This window comes from Triticum aestivum, chromosome 2D, assembly GCF_018294505.1.
Source record: "Triticum aestivum cultivar Chinese Spring chromosome 2D, IWGSC CS RefSeq v2.1, whole genome shotgun sequence".
Classification (NCBI taxonomy): Eukaryota; Viridiplantae; Streptophyta; class Magnoliopsida; order Poales; family Poaceae; genus Triticum; species Triticum aestivum.
In genome coordinates this window covers 425,412,107-425,429,048 of record NC_057799.1, presented here as the reverse complement: position 1 = coordinate 425,429,048, position 16,942 = coordinate 425,412,107, and positions in this window count along the sequence as shown.

Genomic DNA, 16,942 nt, shown 5'->3' with positions numbered 1-16,942 from the left:
GTTTACGCTCACTTTTATCATTAGTTACCTTGCTGTTTTTATATTTTCAGATTACAAAAACCTATATCTATCATCCATATTGCACTTGTATCACCATCTCTTCGCCGAACTAGTGCACCTATACAATTTACCATTGTATTGGGTGTGTTGGGGACACAAGAGACTCTTTGTTATTTGATTGCAATGTTGTTTGAGAGAGATCATCTTCATCCTACGCCTCCCATGGATTGATAAACCTTAGGTCATCCACTTAAGGGAAATTTGCCACTGTCCTACAAACCTCTGCACTTGGAGGCCCAACAACGTCTACAAGAAGAAGGTTGTGTAGTAGACATCAGCCTACTCTCTTCAAGGATGCCCGTAAGTTTGTCTTGCTTGTGATGAATGTCAAAGAATTGGTAATATCAGTAGACGTCAGGAAATGCCTACGAATTATTCACTTGTTATTGAACCATTTGATGTTTGGGGCTTTGACTACATGGGACCGTTTCCTTCCTCTAATGGGTATACACATATTTTAGTTGTTGTTGATTACGTTACTAAGTGGGTAGAAGCTATTCCAACTAATAGTGTTGATCATAACACCTCTATTAAGATGCTTAAAGAAATTATTTTTCCGAGGTTTGGAGTCCCTAGATATCTAATGACTGATGGTGGTTCACATTTTATTCATGGTGCTTTTCGTAAAATGCTTGCTAAGTATGATGTTAATCATAGAATTGCATACCCATATCGCCCACAGTCTAGTGGTCAAGTAGAATTGAGTAATAGGGAGCTCAAATTAATTTTGTAAAAGACTGTTAATAGATCTAGAAAGAATTGGTCCAAGAAACTTGATGATGCATTATGGGCCTATAGAACTGCATATAAAAATCCTATGGGTATGTCTCCATATAAAATGGTTTATGGAAAAGCATGCCACTTACCTCTCGAGCTAGAACATAAGGCATATTGGGCCATTAAAGAGCTCAATTATGATTTCAAACTTGCCGGTGAAAAGAGGCTATTTGACATTAGCTCACTTGATGAATGGAGAAGCTAAGCCTGTGAAAATGCCAAATTGTTTAAAGAAAAAGTTAAAAGATGGCATGACAAAATGATACAAAAGCGTGAGTTTAATATAGGTGATTATGTGTTGCTATACAACTCTCATTTAAGATTTTTTGCAGGAAAACTTCTCTCTAAATGGGAAAGTCCTTACGTTATCGAGGAGGTCTATCGTTCTGGTGCCATAAAAATCAGTAACTTCGAAGGCACAAATCCGAAGGTGGTGAACGTTCAAAGGATCAAACATTATATCTTAGGTAATCCCATAAATGTTGAAACCAATATTATTGAAACCGTAACCCCGGAGGAATACATAAGAGACACTTTCCAAAACGTTTCAGACTCCGAAAAGGAATGGTACGTGGTATGGTAAGTAAACCGACTCCAAAACAGTTCTAATGGCAATTTTTCTCCATTTTGGAATATTTAAGAAAATAGGAAAATAAGAAGTAGTCCGGGAAGGACACGAGGCTTCCACGAGGGTGGGAGGCGTGCCCTACCCCCTGGGCGCGCCCCCTGCCTCATGGGCACCTCCCGCGCTTTCCGGACTCCGTTTTCTTGCACGATACTTCTTTTGGTCGGTAAAAAAATCATTATATAATCTCCCAAGGGTTTTGACCACCGTACCACGCAAATATCCTCTGTTTTTGTTTCGAGCTGTTTTCCGCCGCAGATTTGGAGCGAGATGTCATCTTAGGATTCCGACAGAGAGAGCTATGTCTCACACCTCATTGCTGACCCAAAGACCTATGGGGATCTATCTCCTTGTGGTCGAACTACGGATGAGGAGGATGCTCATTTGATGAGGATCAACGATTCAAGTTCAGAGGAGGAGGATTTCCCTCTACCTCAACCTGGGGATATGCACGTGAAGTTCAAGAAGTCTAGTCTCCCTAAGAGGGATAAACTATCTAACAATCGATCTATTCCTTTTCGTTTTCAGCAGAAAAGCAAAGGAGATTTATGTGACAAGATCTTGAAGCTGGAGTCGGAGGTCGATGATTTAAAGGAGGAAATTGCTCTTCTCAATTACAACATGAAGAAGCCGAAAGCACGATTTACATCATCAGCAACTCCATCATCACCACCTCCGAAGAAAGAGATATAATCACATGGGTATGGGCACTCCCCTTGGCAGCTGCCAAGCTTGGGGGAGGTGCCCCAGTATCATATCACCATCACACTCCTATCTTTACCGTTTTTCTTAGTTCGATCCTTTTGGTAATATCTTGATCTAGTAGAATAAAGTTTTAGTGTGATTTAGTTTTGAGTTTTTCCTTAATGATCCCGTCTATGTAATCGAGTCCGTGAGCAATTTATAATAAAGATTAGTGTTGAGTCAAGGGCTTGATTATCTTGCTATGATCTTTAGTGAATAAAAGAAAAAGAAAAAATAAAAAGAAACAAAGAGATCATATTGATCTTATGAAGAGTAATGACTTCACATATAAAGAGTATGATGATTAAAAGTTGTTGAGAGTTGACAAACATAGTTTTGGTCATTGTTGCAATTAATAGGAAGTAATAAAGAAAGAGAGGTTTCACATATAAATATACTATCTTGGACATCTTTTATGATTGTGAGCACTCATTAAAATATGACATGTTAAAGGGTTGATATTGGACAAGGAAGACAACGTAATGGGTTATGTTTTCTTATATCTGAAATAAAGTATATTGTCATGGATCATCCAACATGTTGAGCTTGCCTTTCTCCCTCATGCTAGCCAATTCTTTGCACCAAGTAGAGATACTACTTGTGCTTCCGAATACCCTTAAACCCAGTTTTGCCATGAGAGTCCACCATATCTACCTATGGATTGAGTAAGATCCTTCAAGTAATTTGTCATCGGTGCAAGCAATAAAAATTGCTCTCTAAATATGTATGATTTATTAGTGTGGAGAAAATAAGCTTTATACGATCTTGTGATGTGGAAGAAATAAAAGCGATGAACTGCATAATAAAGGTCCATATCACAAGTGGAAATATAAAGTGACGTTCTTTTGCATTAAGATTTCGTGCATCCAACCATGAAAGTGCATGACAACCTCTGCTTCCCTCTGCGAAGGGCCTATCTTTTACATTTACCTTATGCAAGAGTCATGGTGATCTTCATCTTTCCTTTTTACATTTTATCCTTTGGCAAGCACATTGTGTTGGAAAGATCCTGATATATATATCCAATTGGATGTAAGTTAGCATGAATTATTATTGTTGACATTACCCTTGAGGTAAAAGGTTGGGAGGCAAAACTATAAGCCATCTTTCTCTGTGTCCGATTAAAACTCCATAACCACAAGTATTTCGTGAGTGTTAGAAATTGTGAAAGACTAAATGATAGTTGAGTATGTGGACTTGCTGAAAAGCCCTTATATTGACTCTTTCTGATGTTATGATAAATTGCAATTGCCTCAATGACTGAGATTATAGTTTGTTAGTTCTCAATGAAGTTTTTGATTCATACTTGACATTGTGGATATATTCTTACTTTAGCATCAGAAATCATATGACAATATATATATATATATATATATATATATGTTGTTGCTATAAGAATGATCATGATGCCCTCATGTCCATATTTTATTTTATCGACACCTCTATCTCTAAACATGTGGACATATTTATCGTTATCGGCTTTCGCTTGAGGACAAGCGAGGTCTAAGCTTGGGGGAGTTGATACGTCCATTTTGCATCATGCTTTTATATCGATATTTATTGCATTATGGGCTGTTATTACACGTTATGTCATAATACTTATGCCTATTCTCTCTTGTTTTACAAGGTATACATGAACAGGGAGAATGCCGGCAGCTGGAATTCTGGGCTGGAAAAGGAGCAAATATTAGAGACCTATTCTGCACAACTCCAAAAGTCCTGAAACTCCATGGAAGTCATTTTTGGAAATAATAAAAAATACTGAGCGAAGAAAATACCAGAGGGGGCCCACACCCTGGCCACGAGGGTGGGGGCCCGCCCTACCCCCTGGGTGCGCCCCCTGCCTCGTGGGCCCCCTGGCAGGCCTCCGGTGTCCATCTTCTGCTATATGAAGTCTTTCGTCCGAGAAAAAATCATAAGCAAGCTTTCGGGAAGAAACTCCGCCGCCACGAGGCGGAACCTTGGCGGAACCAATCTAGGGCTCCGGCAGAGCTGTTCTGCCGGGGAAACTTCCCTCCGGGAAGGGGAAATCATCGCGATCGTCATCACCAACGATCTTTCATCGGGAGGGGGTCAATCTTCATCAACATCTTCACCAGCACCATCTCATCTCAAACCCTAGTTCATCTCTTGTATCCAATCTTTGTCCCAAAGCCTCAGATTGGTACCTGTGGGTTGCTAGTAGTGTTGATTACTCCTTGTAGTTGATGCTAGTTGGTTTATTTGGTGGAAGATCATATGTTCAGATCCATTATGCATATTAATACCCCTCTGATTTTCAACATGAATATGCTTTGTGAGTAGTTACGTTTGTTCCTGAGTACATGGGAGAAGTCTTGCTATAAGTAGTCATGTGAATTTGTTATTCGTTCGATATTTTGATGAGATGTATGTTGTCTCTCCTCTAGTGGTGTTATGTGAACGTCGACTACATGACACTTCACCATTGTTTGGGCCTAGAGGAAGGCATTGGGAAGTAATAAGTAGATGATGGGTTGCTAGAGTGACAGAAGCTTGAACCCTAGTTTATGCGTTGCTTCATAAGGGGCTGATTTGGATCCATATGTTTCATGTTATGGTTAGGTTTACCTTAATACTTCTTTTGTAGTTGCGGATGCTTGCAATAGGGGTTAATCATAAGTGGGATGCTTGTCCAAGTAAGGACAGCACCCAAGCACCGGTCCACCCACATATCAAATTGTCAAAGTACCGAACGCGAATCATATGAACGTGATGAAAACTAGCTTGACGATAATTCTCATGTGTCCTCGGGAGCGCTTTTCAATATATAAGAGTTTGTCCAGGCTTGTCCTTTGCTACAAAAAGGATTGAGCCATCTATTGGAAATATGCCCTAGAGGCAATAATAAATGGTTATTATTATATTTCTTTGTTCATGGTAATTGTCTATTGTTCGTGCTATAATTGTGTTATCCGGAAATCGTAATGCATGTGTGAATACATAGACCACAACGTGTCCCTAGTAAGCCTCTAGTTGACTAGCTCGTTGATCAACAGATAGTCATGGTTTCCTGACTATGGACATTGGATGTCATTGATAACGGGATCACATCATTAGGAGAATGATGTGATGGACAAGACCCAATCCTAAGCATAGCTCAAAGATCGTGTAGTTCGTTTGCTAGAGCTTTTCCAATGTCAAGTATCTTCTCCTTAGACCATGAGATTGTGCAACTCCCGGATACCGTAGGAGTACTTTGGGTGTGCCAAACGTCACAACGTAACTGGTTGACTATAAAGGTACACTACGGGTATCTCCGAAAGTGTCTGTTGGGTTGGCAGGGATCGAGACTGGGATTTGTCACTCCGTATGACGGAGAGGTATCTCTGGGCCCACTCGGTAATGCATCATCATAATGAGCTTAATGTGACTAAGGCGTTAGTCACGGGATCATGCATTGCGGTACAAGTAAAGAGACTTGCCGGTAACGAGATTGAACAAGGTATTGGGATACCGACGATCGAATCTCGGGCAAGTAACATACCGATTGACAAAGGGAATTGTATACGGGATTGATTGAATCCTCGACATCGTGGTTCATCCGATGAGATCATCGTGGAGCATGTGGGAGCCAACATGGGTATCCAGATCCCGCTGTTGGTTATTGACCGAAGAGGCGTCTCGGTCATGTCTGCATGTCTCCCGAACCCGTAGGGTCTACACACTTAAGGTTCGGTGACGCTAGGGTTGTAGAGATATGAGTATGCGGAAACCCGAAAGTTGTTCGGAGTCCCGGATGAGATCCCGGACGTCACGAGGAGTTCCGGAATGGTCCGGAGGTGAAGAATTATATATAGGAAGTCAAGTTTCGGCCACCGGGAAAGTTTCGGGGGTCACCGGTATTGTACCGAGACCACCGGAAGGGTCCCGGGGGTCCACTGGGTGGGGCCACCTATTCCGGAGGGCCCCATGGGCTGAAGTGGGAAGGGAACCAGCCCTTAGTGGGCTGGGGCGCCCCCCATGGGCCTCCCCCCTGCGCCTAGGGTTGGAAACCCTAGGGTGGGGGCGCCCCACTTGCCTTGGGGGGCAAGTCTCCCCCCTGGCCGCCGCCCCCCATGCAGATGGGTTCCAGGCCGGCGCCCCCCCTCCTAGGGGGCCTATATAAAGGGGGGAGGGAGGGCAGCAATACTACAGCCTTGGGCGCCTCCCTCCTCCCCTGCAACACCTCTCCCTCTAGCAGAAGCTCGACGAAGCCCTGCCGAGATCCCGCTACATCCACCACCACGCCGTCGTGCTGCTGGATCTCCATCAACCTCTCCTTCCCCCTTGCTAGATCAAGAAGGAGGAGACGTCGCTGCTCCGTACGTGTGTTGAACGCGGAGGTGCCGTCCGTTCGGCACTCGGTCATCGGTGATTTGGATCACGGCGAGTACCACTCCATCAACCTCGTTCATTGGAACGCTTCCGCTCGCGATCTACAAGGGTATGTAGATGCACTCCTTTCCCCTCGTTGCTAGTATACTCCATAGATGGATCTTGGTGAGCGTAGGAAAATTTTAAATTTCTGCTACGATCCCCATCAGTGGTATCAGAGCCAGGCCTATGCGTAGTTACTATGCACGAGTAGAACACAAAGCAGTTGTGGGCGTAGATGTTGCCAATTCTTCTTGCTGCTACTAGTCTTATCTTGTTTCGGCGGTATTGTGGGATGAAGCGGCCCGGACCGACCTTACACGTACGCTTACGTGAGACAGGTTCCACCGACTAACATGCACTAGTTGCATAAGGTGGCTAGCGGGTGTCTGTCTCTCCCACTTTAGTCGGAACGGATTCGATGAAAAGGGTCCTTATGAAGGGTAAATAGAAATTGGCACATCACGTTCTGGTTTTACGTAGGTAAGAAACGTTCTTGCTAGAAACCTATTTAAGCCACGTAAAAACTTGCAACAACAATTAGAGGACGTCTAACTTGTTTTTGCAGCATGTGCTATGTGATGTGATATGGCCAGAAGATGTGATGAATGATATATGTGATGTATGAGATTGATCATATTCTTGTAATAGGAACCACGACTTGCATGTCGATGAGTATGACAACCGGCAGGAGCCATAGGAGTTGTCTTTATTATTTTGTATGACCTGCGTGTCATTGTATAACGCCATGTAAATTACTTTACTTTATTGCTAAACGTGTTAGCCGTAGAAGTAGAAGTAATTGTTGGCGTGACAACTTCATGAAGACACAATGATGGAGATCATGGTGTCATGCCGGTGACGAAGATGATCATGGTGCCCCGAAGATGGAGATCAAAGGAGCAAAATGATATTGGCCATATCATGTCACTATTTGATTGCATGTGATGTTTATCATGTTTTGCATCTTATTTGCTTAGAACGACGGTAGTAAGTAAGATGATCCCTTATAATAATTTCAAGAAAGTGTTCACCCTAACTGTGCACCGTTGCGAAGGTTCGTTGTTTCGAAGCACCATGTGATGATCGGGTGTGATAGATTCTAACGTTCGCATACAACGGGTGTTGACGAGCCTAGCATGTACAGACATGGCCTCGGAACACACGCAATACACTTAGGTTGACTTGACGAGCCTAGCATGTACAGACATGGCCTCGGAACACGGAGGACCGAAAGGTCGAGCATGGGTCGTATAGAAGATACGATCAACATGGAGATGTTCACCGATCTTGACTAGTCCGTCTCACGTGATGATCGGACACGGCCTAGTTAACTCGGATCATGTTTCACTTAGATGACTAGAGGGATGTCTATCTGAGTGGGAGTTCATTGAATAATTTGATTATATGAACTTAATTATCATGAACTTAGTCTAAAATCTTTACAATATGTCTTGTAGATCAAATGGCCCACGTTGTCCTCAACTTCAACGCGTTCCTAGAGAAAACCAAGCTGAAAGATGATGGCAGCAACTATACGGACTGGGTCCGGAACCTGAGGATCATCCTCATAGCTGCCAAGAAAGATTATGTCCTAGAAGCACCGCTAGGTGAAGCACCAATCCCAGAGAACCAAGACGTTATGAACGCTTGGCAATCACGTGCTGATGATTACTCCCTCGTTCAGTGCGGCATGCTTTACAGCTTAGAACCGGGTCTCCAAAAGCGTTTTGAGAAACATGGAGCATATGAGATGTTCGAAGAGCTGAAAATGGTTCTCCAAGCTCATGCCCGGGTCGAGAGATATGAAGTCTCCGACAAGTTCTTCAGCTGTAAAATGGAGGAGAATAGTTCTGTTAGTGAGCACATACTCAGAATGTCTGGGTTGCACAACCGCTTGTCTCAGCTGGGAGTCAATCTCCCGGATGACGCGGTCATTGACAGAATCCTTCAGTCGCTTCCACCAAGCTACAAGAGCTTTGTGATGAACTTCAATATGCAGGGGATGGAAAAGACCATTCCCGAGGTATATTCAATGCTGAAATCAGCGGAGGTGCAGATCAGAAAAGAACATCAAGTGTTGATGGTGAATAAAACCACTAAGTTCAAGAAGGGCAAGGGTAAGAAGAACTTCAAGAAGGACGGCAAGGGAATTGCCGCGCCCGGTAAGCCAGTTGCCGGGAAGAAGTCAAAGAATGGACCCAAGACTGAGACTGAGTGCTTTTATTGCAAGGGAAGTGGTCACTGGAAGCGGAACTGCCCCAAATACTTAGCGGACAAGAAGGCCGGCAACACAAAAGGTATATGTGATATACATATAATTGATGTGTACCTTACCAGTACTCGTAGTAGCTCCTGGGTATTTGATACCGGTGCGGTTGCTCATATTTGTAACTCAAAACAGGAACTGCGGAATAAACGGAGACTGGCAAAGGACGAGGTGACGATGCGCGTCGGGAATGGTTCCAAGGCCGATGTGATCGCCGTCGGCACACTACCTCTGCATCTACCTACGGGGTTAGTTTTAAACCTCAATAATTCTTATTTAGTGCCAGCTTTGAGCATGAACATTGTATCTGGATCTCGTTTAATTCGAGATGGCTACTCATTTAAATCCGAGAATAATGGTTGTTCTATTTATTTGAGAGATATGTTTTATGGTCATGCCCCGCTGGTCAATGGTTTATTCTTGATGAATCTCGAACGTGATGTTACACATATTCATAGTGTGAATACCAAAAGATGTAAAGTTGATAACGATAGTCCCACATACTGGTGGCACTGCCGCCTTGGTCACATTGGTGTCAAGCGCATGAAGAAGCTCCATGTAGATGGACTTTTGGAGTCTCTTGATTACGAATCATTTGACACGTGCGAACCATGCCTCATGGGTAAGATGACCAAGACTCCGTTCTCCGGAACAATGGAGCGAGCAACCAACTTGTTGGAAATCATACATACCGATGTGTGCGGTCCAATGAGTGTTGAGGCTCGCGGAGGATATCGTTATGTTCTCACTTTCACTGGTGATTTAAGTAGATATGGGTATGTCTACCTAATGAAACACAAGTCTGAAACCTTTCAAAAGTTCAAGGAATTTCAGAGTGAGGTTGAGAATCAACGTGACAGAAAAATAAAATTCTTACGATCAGATCGTGGTGGAGAATATTTAAGTCACGAATTTGGTGCGCACTTAAGGAAATGTGGAATCGTTTCACAACTCACGCCGCCTGGAACACCTCAGCGAAACGGTGTATCCGAACGTCGTAATCACACTCTATTGGATATGGTGCGATCTATGATGTCTCTTACCGATCTACCGCTCTCATTTTGGGGCTATGCTTTAGAGACTGCCGCATTCACTTTAAATAGGGCTCCGTCGAAATCCGTTGAGACGACACCGTATGAATTATGGTTTGGGAAGAAACCTAAGCTGTCGTTTCTAAAAGTTTGGGGATGCGATGCTTATGTCAAGAAACTTCAACCTGAAAAGCTCGAACCCAAGTCGGAGAAATGTGTCTTCATAGGATACCCTAAGGAAACTATTGGGTACACCTTCTACCTCAGATCCGAAGGCAAGATCTTTGTTGCCAAGAATGGGTCCTTTCTGGAGAAAGAGTTTCTCTCAAAAGAATTGAGTGGGAGGAAAGTGGAACTTGATGAGGTGATAGTCACCCCTTCCGAACCGGAAAGTAGCGCAGCGCGGGAAGATGTTCCTGTGGTGCCTACACCGACTGGGGAGGAAGTTAATGATGATGATCATGAAGCTTCGGATCAAGTTACTACTGAACTTCGTAGGTCCACAAGGACACGTTCCGCACTAGAGTGGTACGGCAACCCTGTCCTGGAAATCATGTTGTTAGACAACGGTGAACCTTCGAACTATGAAGAAGCGATGGCGGGCCTGGATTCCGACAAATGGCTAGAAGCCATGAAATCCGAGATAGGATCCATGTATGAAAACGAAGTATGGACTTTGACTGACTTGCCCGATGATCGGCGAGCCATAGAAAACAAATGGATCTTTAAGAAGAAGACAGACGCGGATGGTAATGTGACCATCTATAAGGCTCGACTTGTCGCTAAGGGTTATCGACAAGTTCAAGGGGTTGACTACGATGAGACTTTCTCACCCGTAGCGAAGCTGAAGTCTGTCCGAATCATGTTAGCAATTGCCGCATACTATGATTATGAGATATGGCAGATGGACGTCAAAACGGCATTCCTTAATGGCTTCCTTAAGGAAGAATTGTATATGATGCAGCCGGAAGGTTTTGTCGATCCTAAGAATGCTAACAAAGTATGCAAGCTCCAGCGCTCAATCTATGGGCTGGTGCAAGCATCTCGGAGTTGGAACATTCGCTTTGATGAGATGATCAAAGCGTTTGGGTTTACACAGACTTATGGAGAAGCCTGTGTTTACAAGAAAGTGAGTGGGAGCTCTGTAGCATTTCTCATATTATATGTGGATGACATACTATTGATGGGAAATGATATAGAATTCTTGGAAAGTATAAAGGCCTATTTGAATAAGTGTTTTTCAATGAAGGACCTTGGAGAAGCTGCTTATATATTAGGCATCAAGATCTATAGAGATAGATCAAGACGCCTCATTGGTCTTTCACAGAGTACATACCTTGACAAGATATTGAAGAAGTTCAATATGGATCAGTCCAAGAAGGGGTTCTTGCCTGTATTGCAAGGTGTGCAATTGAGCACGGCTCAATGCCCGACCACGGCAGAAGATAGAGAAAAGATGAGTGTCATCCCCTATGCCTCGGCCATAGGGTCTATTATGTATGCCATGCTGTGTACCAGACCTGATGTAAACCTTGCCGTAAGTTTGGTAGGAAGGTACCAAAGTAATCCCGGCATGGAACACTGGACAGCGGTCAAGAATATCCTGAAGTACCTGAAGAGGACTAAGGATATGTTTCTCGTTTATGGAGGTGACGAAGAGCTCGTCGTAAAGGGTTACGTCGACGCTAGCTTCGACACAGATCTGGATGACTCGAAGTCACAAACCGGATACATGTATATTTTGAATGGAGGAGCAGTAAGCTGGTGCAGTTGCAAGCAAAGCGTCGTGGCGGGATCTACATGCGAAGCGGAGTACATGGCAGCCTCGGAGGCAGCACAGGAAGCAGTCTGGATGAAGGAGTTCATTACCGACCTAGGGATGATTCCCAATGCGTCGGGCCCGATGACTCTCTTCTGTGACAACACTGGAGCTATTGCCCTTGCGAAGGAGCCCAGGTTTCACAGGAAGACCAGGCATATCAAGCGTCGCTTCAACTCCATTCGTGAAAGTGTTCAAAATGGAGACATAGATATTTGTAAAGTACATACGGACCTGAATGTAGCAGATCCGTTGACTAAACCTCTCCCTAGAGCAAAACATGATCAACACCAGGACGCAATGGGTGTTCGATTCATCACAATGTAACTAGATTATTGACTCTAGTGCAAGTGGGAGACTGTTGGAAATATGCCCTAGAGGCAATAATAAATGGTTATTATTATATTTCTTTGTTCATGGTAATTGTCTATTGTTCATGCTATAATTGTGTTATCCGGAAATCGTAATGCATGTGTGAATACATAGACCACAATGTGTCCCTAGTAAGCCTCTAGTTGACTAGCTCGTTGATCAACAGATAGTCATGGTTTCCTGACTATGGACATTGGATGTCATTGATAACGGGATCACATCATTAGGAGAATGATGTGATGGACAAGACCCAATCCTAAGCATAGCTCAAAGATCGTGTAGTTCGTTTGCTAGAGCTTTTCCAATGTCAAGTATCTTCTCCTTAGACCATGAGATTGTGCAACTCCCGGATACCGTAGGAGTACTTTGGGTGTGCCAAACGTCACAACGTAACTGGGTGACTATAAAGGTACACTACGGGTATCTCCGAAAGTGTCTGTTGGGTTGGCACGGATCGAGACTGGGATTTGTGAGAGGTATCTCTAGGCCCACTCGGTAATGCATCATCATAATGAGCTCAATGTGACTAAGGCGTTAGTCACGGGATGATGCATTGCGGTACAAGTAAAGAGACTTGCCGGTAACGAGATTGAACAAGGTATTGGGATACCGACGATCGAATCTCGGGCAAGTAACATACCGATTAACAAAGGGAATTGTATACGGGATTGATTGAATCCTCGACATCGTGGTTCATCCGATGAGATCATCGTGGAGCATGTGGGAGCCAACATGGGTATCCAGATCCCGCTGTTGGTTATTGACCGGAGAGGCGTCTCGGTCATGTCTGCATGTCTCCCGAACCCGTAGGGTCTACACACTTAAGGTTCGGTGACGCTAGGGTTGTAGAGATATGAGTATGCGGAAACCCGAAAGTTGTTCGGAGTCCCGGATGAGATCCCGGACATCACGAGGAGTTCCGGAATGGTCCGGAGGTGAAGAATTATATATAGGAAGTCAAGTTTCGGCCACCGGGAAAGTTTCGGGGGTCACCGGTATTGTACCGGGAGCACCGGAAGGGTCCCGGGGGTCCACCGGGTGGGGCCACCTATCCCCGTGGGACCCATGGGCTGAAGTGGGAAGGGAACCAGCCCTTACACTAGTAGAAAAGGGGGTTTTTGTCCCGGTTGGTAAGGGCCTTTAGTCCCGGTTTTTGAACCGGGACTAAAGGGTCGTTACTAATGCCTCCCCCCTTTAGTCCCGGTTCTTACACGAACCGGGACTAAAGGCCGTCCACGTGGACGCAGCCTGGAGCTCCACCTTTAGTCCCGGTTGGTGTTACCAACCGGGACTAAAGGAAATTTTATGATATTTTTTTTTGAAATTTTTTTTGTCAAATTTTTTTAATTTTTTTTTTCAAATTTCTGAATTATTTTAACCTCTAATCTCTAATCACCACCCCTCATCATGCTCAATTTATCCTCTAATCTCTAATCACCCCTCATCATTCCAAATCATATAACTTCCCGGACGGTCACCCATCCTCTCACTACTCCAGCCTGAGCACGCTTAACTTCCGGGTTCTATTCTCCCTCGTTTCCAAGTCTGCACTTGTTGTTTTCCTGACAATAGTAAGATGTTAATTCTATTAACCCTCAGGAATTTAGCTTGAGCATGAAGTGACACATTTCACTGTTTGAGTTTGAAACTATTGTTTTAAAAAACAATAATTATTTAGTAACACTAATATTTCTGGAATAATTAGTTTGACCATTGTTTGACCACAGTTTGACCAGATTTGACCAAAATTCAAAAAAAACTGAAATAATTATTTAGTAACACTAATATTCTAGAATAATTAGTTTGACCATTGTTTGACCACAGTTTGACCACAATTTGAATTTTTTTGCCTCTCCAGATATTAAAAGCCCCGTATCTTTTTTTCTGTTAGGTTTTTGAGGATTTTGAAAATGTTTAACTGGGTTCCCCCGGTTAAATTCAGATGTAACTTTTCGAGTAGATGATTTTTCATATAAAAAACTTTTTCATCCGAGTTTGTATGCAAAAGTTATGCCCATTTTAAGAAATTCCAGAGAGATTTTGCAAATAAAGTCGAAATTCGTATTTGTTAATTTTCCCAACAACTAGACCACATATCACAAGGGAAACTTATTTTATTTTATTTTTTTGACATTTCCATCATTTTCTTTTGTTTTTTCTAAAACTGAAACGGCGGTCCACCGGGGGGGTAGAGTTTGCAAATGGGACCTTTAGTACCGGTTCGTGCCATGAACCGGTACTAATGCCTCAAAGCCCATTAGTACCGGTTGGTGCCACCAACCGGGACTAATGGGCATCGCACCCTTTAGTCCCGGTTCGTGGCACCAACCGGGACTAAAGGGCCCAGGTGAACCGGGACTAATGCCTTAGCCGCACGAACCGGGATAAATGCTCACATTAGTCCCGGTTCGTGACTGAACCGGGACTAATGTGAAAACTGCCCTGTGACCAAAGCCCTGTTTTCTACTAGTGTTAGTGGGCTGGGGCGCCCCCCATGGGCCTCCCCCTGCGCCTAGGGTTGGAAACCCTAGGGTGGGGGGCGCCCCACTTGCCTTGGGGGGCAAGTCTCCCCCCTGGCCGCCGCCCCCCATGCAGATGGGTTCCAGGCCGGCGCCCCCCTCCCAGGGGGCCTATATAAAGGGGGGGAGGGAGGGCAGCAATACTACAGCCTTGGGCGCCTCCCTCCTTCCCTGCAACACCTCTCCCTCTCGCAGAAGCTCGACGAAGCCCTGCCGAGATCCCGCTACATCCACCACCACGCCGTCGTGCTGCTGGATCTCCATCAACCTCTCCTTCCCCCTTGTTGGATCAAGAAGGATGAGACGTCGCTGCTCCGTACGTGTGTTGAACGCGGAGGTGCCGTCCGTTCGGCACTCGGTCATCGGTGATTTGGATCATGGCGAGTACGACTCCATCAACCTCGTTCATTGGAACGCTTCCGCTCGCGATCTACAAGGGTATGTAGATGCACTCCTTTCCCCTCGTTGCTAGTATACTCCATAGATGGATCTTGGTGAGCGTAGGAAAATTTTAAAATTCTGCTACGATCCCCATCACCATCTTGCTGCACTTTATTTACGCTTGTTACTTGTCACTCGTTACAAATTACCTTATCACAAAACTATCTGTTACCGATAATTTCAGTGCTTGCAGAGAATACCTTGCTGAAAACCGCTTATCATTTTCTTCTGCTCCTTGTTGGGTTCGACACTCTTACTTATCGAAAGGACTACGATAGATCCCCTATACTTGTGGGTCATCAAATAACAAAGTCTTTAAGAGGCTCATTACAACGCACACATCATTGCGCTAATTCTCTTAATTTTTTACGTGGTATCCGAGCACAAATCTGATGACTGCCCAGTATTGGAGGAACATATGTCCTTTGCTATTACTTATGGAGTTTGTAGTCGTAAGTTGATGTTCTTCAAGTCACAACGTTCTTCAAATCACAGCGATCTGATTCTTACAGACCTTTCCTAGAGAGTGCATGAACATGAATTGTTTGGTTTTCCGGTGGATCTCTCTCAGTTACACAAGTTCTGTAACAGCTTCAATGGCTGATCAACGCAAACTTTTGGTGGTCCGTTCGAGAGCTAGACAAAGATGTTTTCAAAGTGGATTTTCTGGCAAAAGCTGGTTCATCATGATTGATGGTTTTTTGCATATGAAAATTCCGGATTGTCCTTGCTCTCTTCAATTTGATGAGTGTGCAAGTCACAAACATGTTGGTTACTCTATAGAGGGGACTTGGGTGAGGTTTAATGATGTATTCGTCGAAGTTATAACTTCAAGGCACTTTGGATTATAGGTTCTGTCACTGGCAAGACCAAAGCTCTCGCTATGTCATCTACTTGCCAGCACGATGTCCTTCGTGCACTTGTTATGGTAATCAGTGTGGCGGAGATTCCACAATTTGTTGACCGGTACGGTGGTGGTCAGTGCGCTTGCCATTGTTATGGTGGTCAATGTGTTTGCCATTGCATCTCCGTTTCCTGCAACTTCCTCGACAAAGTCTATGACATCATCTTCCCCAACACCATCCTCAACCATGTCATTGCATGCACTGCATGTAAGGTTCTGTTCGTTATGCATGCATGATGAGTTCTTCGTAACCTTTCTCGAGCATAGATGTCACGAAACCCAGATCATCTACCTTTATATCGGAACATCAGGCCACTTGCGCGTCCTCATCTTTGCCCAACACAACCTCATCGCTAACATTTGCGTCCCCTTCCCCAACTACGTCGGCCACCGGACTACACCTTCACCTTTTATCCATGTTGTTTTGTGTTGCCACTGTCCCCGAGAGCTCATTTGCTACTCTTTCCGGCGCGCAACTTGTGATGTTCCCTATTACGCACGCACTATACAAGCAAAACCGACGCACGCCTTCGTCCCAACGTGTCCTAGGGCCTGGCAAAACCGATAGAACGTCTCGTCTACAATAGTTTTGACGACATCATCTTTAGCATTGACACCCTCAACGATGACATCCTTAATCACGTCATTGTCTTCTTCCTGGCGCGTCCACTATGTCCCCAACTCATTGGTGCTTCCTTGTGCCCGCGGCTCCATGTACTGCTACCATGACACCAAAAACCCCAACCTCAACATTGACCATGGTATCCCCTTGTACGACTACCTCGACTAGCTACATGCTATAGTGGCCCATGCTTTCGGACTACCTCGGCTAGCTAAATGCTATAGTGGCCCATGCTTTCGGATACCTCGACATCGACAGAAAGGGCTATCAGCGCGACACTTCATCGTCTACTACACTCTCGCTATAAATGTAAGGGCCGGGGATGTCAAACCGTCAATTTGAACCTTCGGTTTCTCTCATGTCTGATCGTGAGCGACGCTCATGT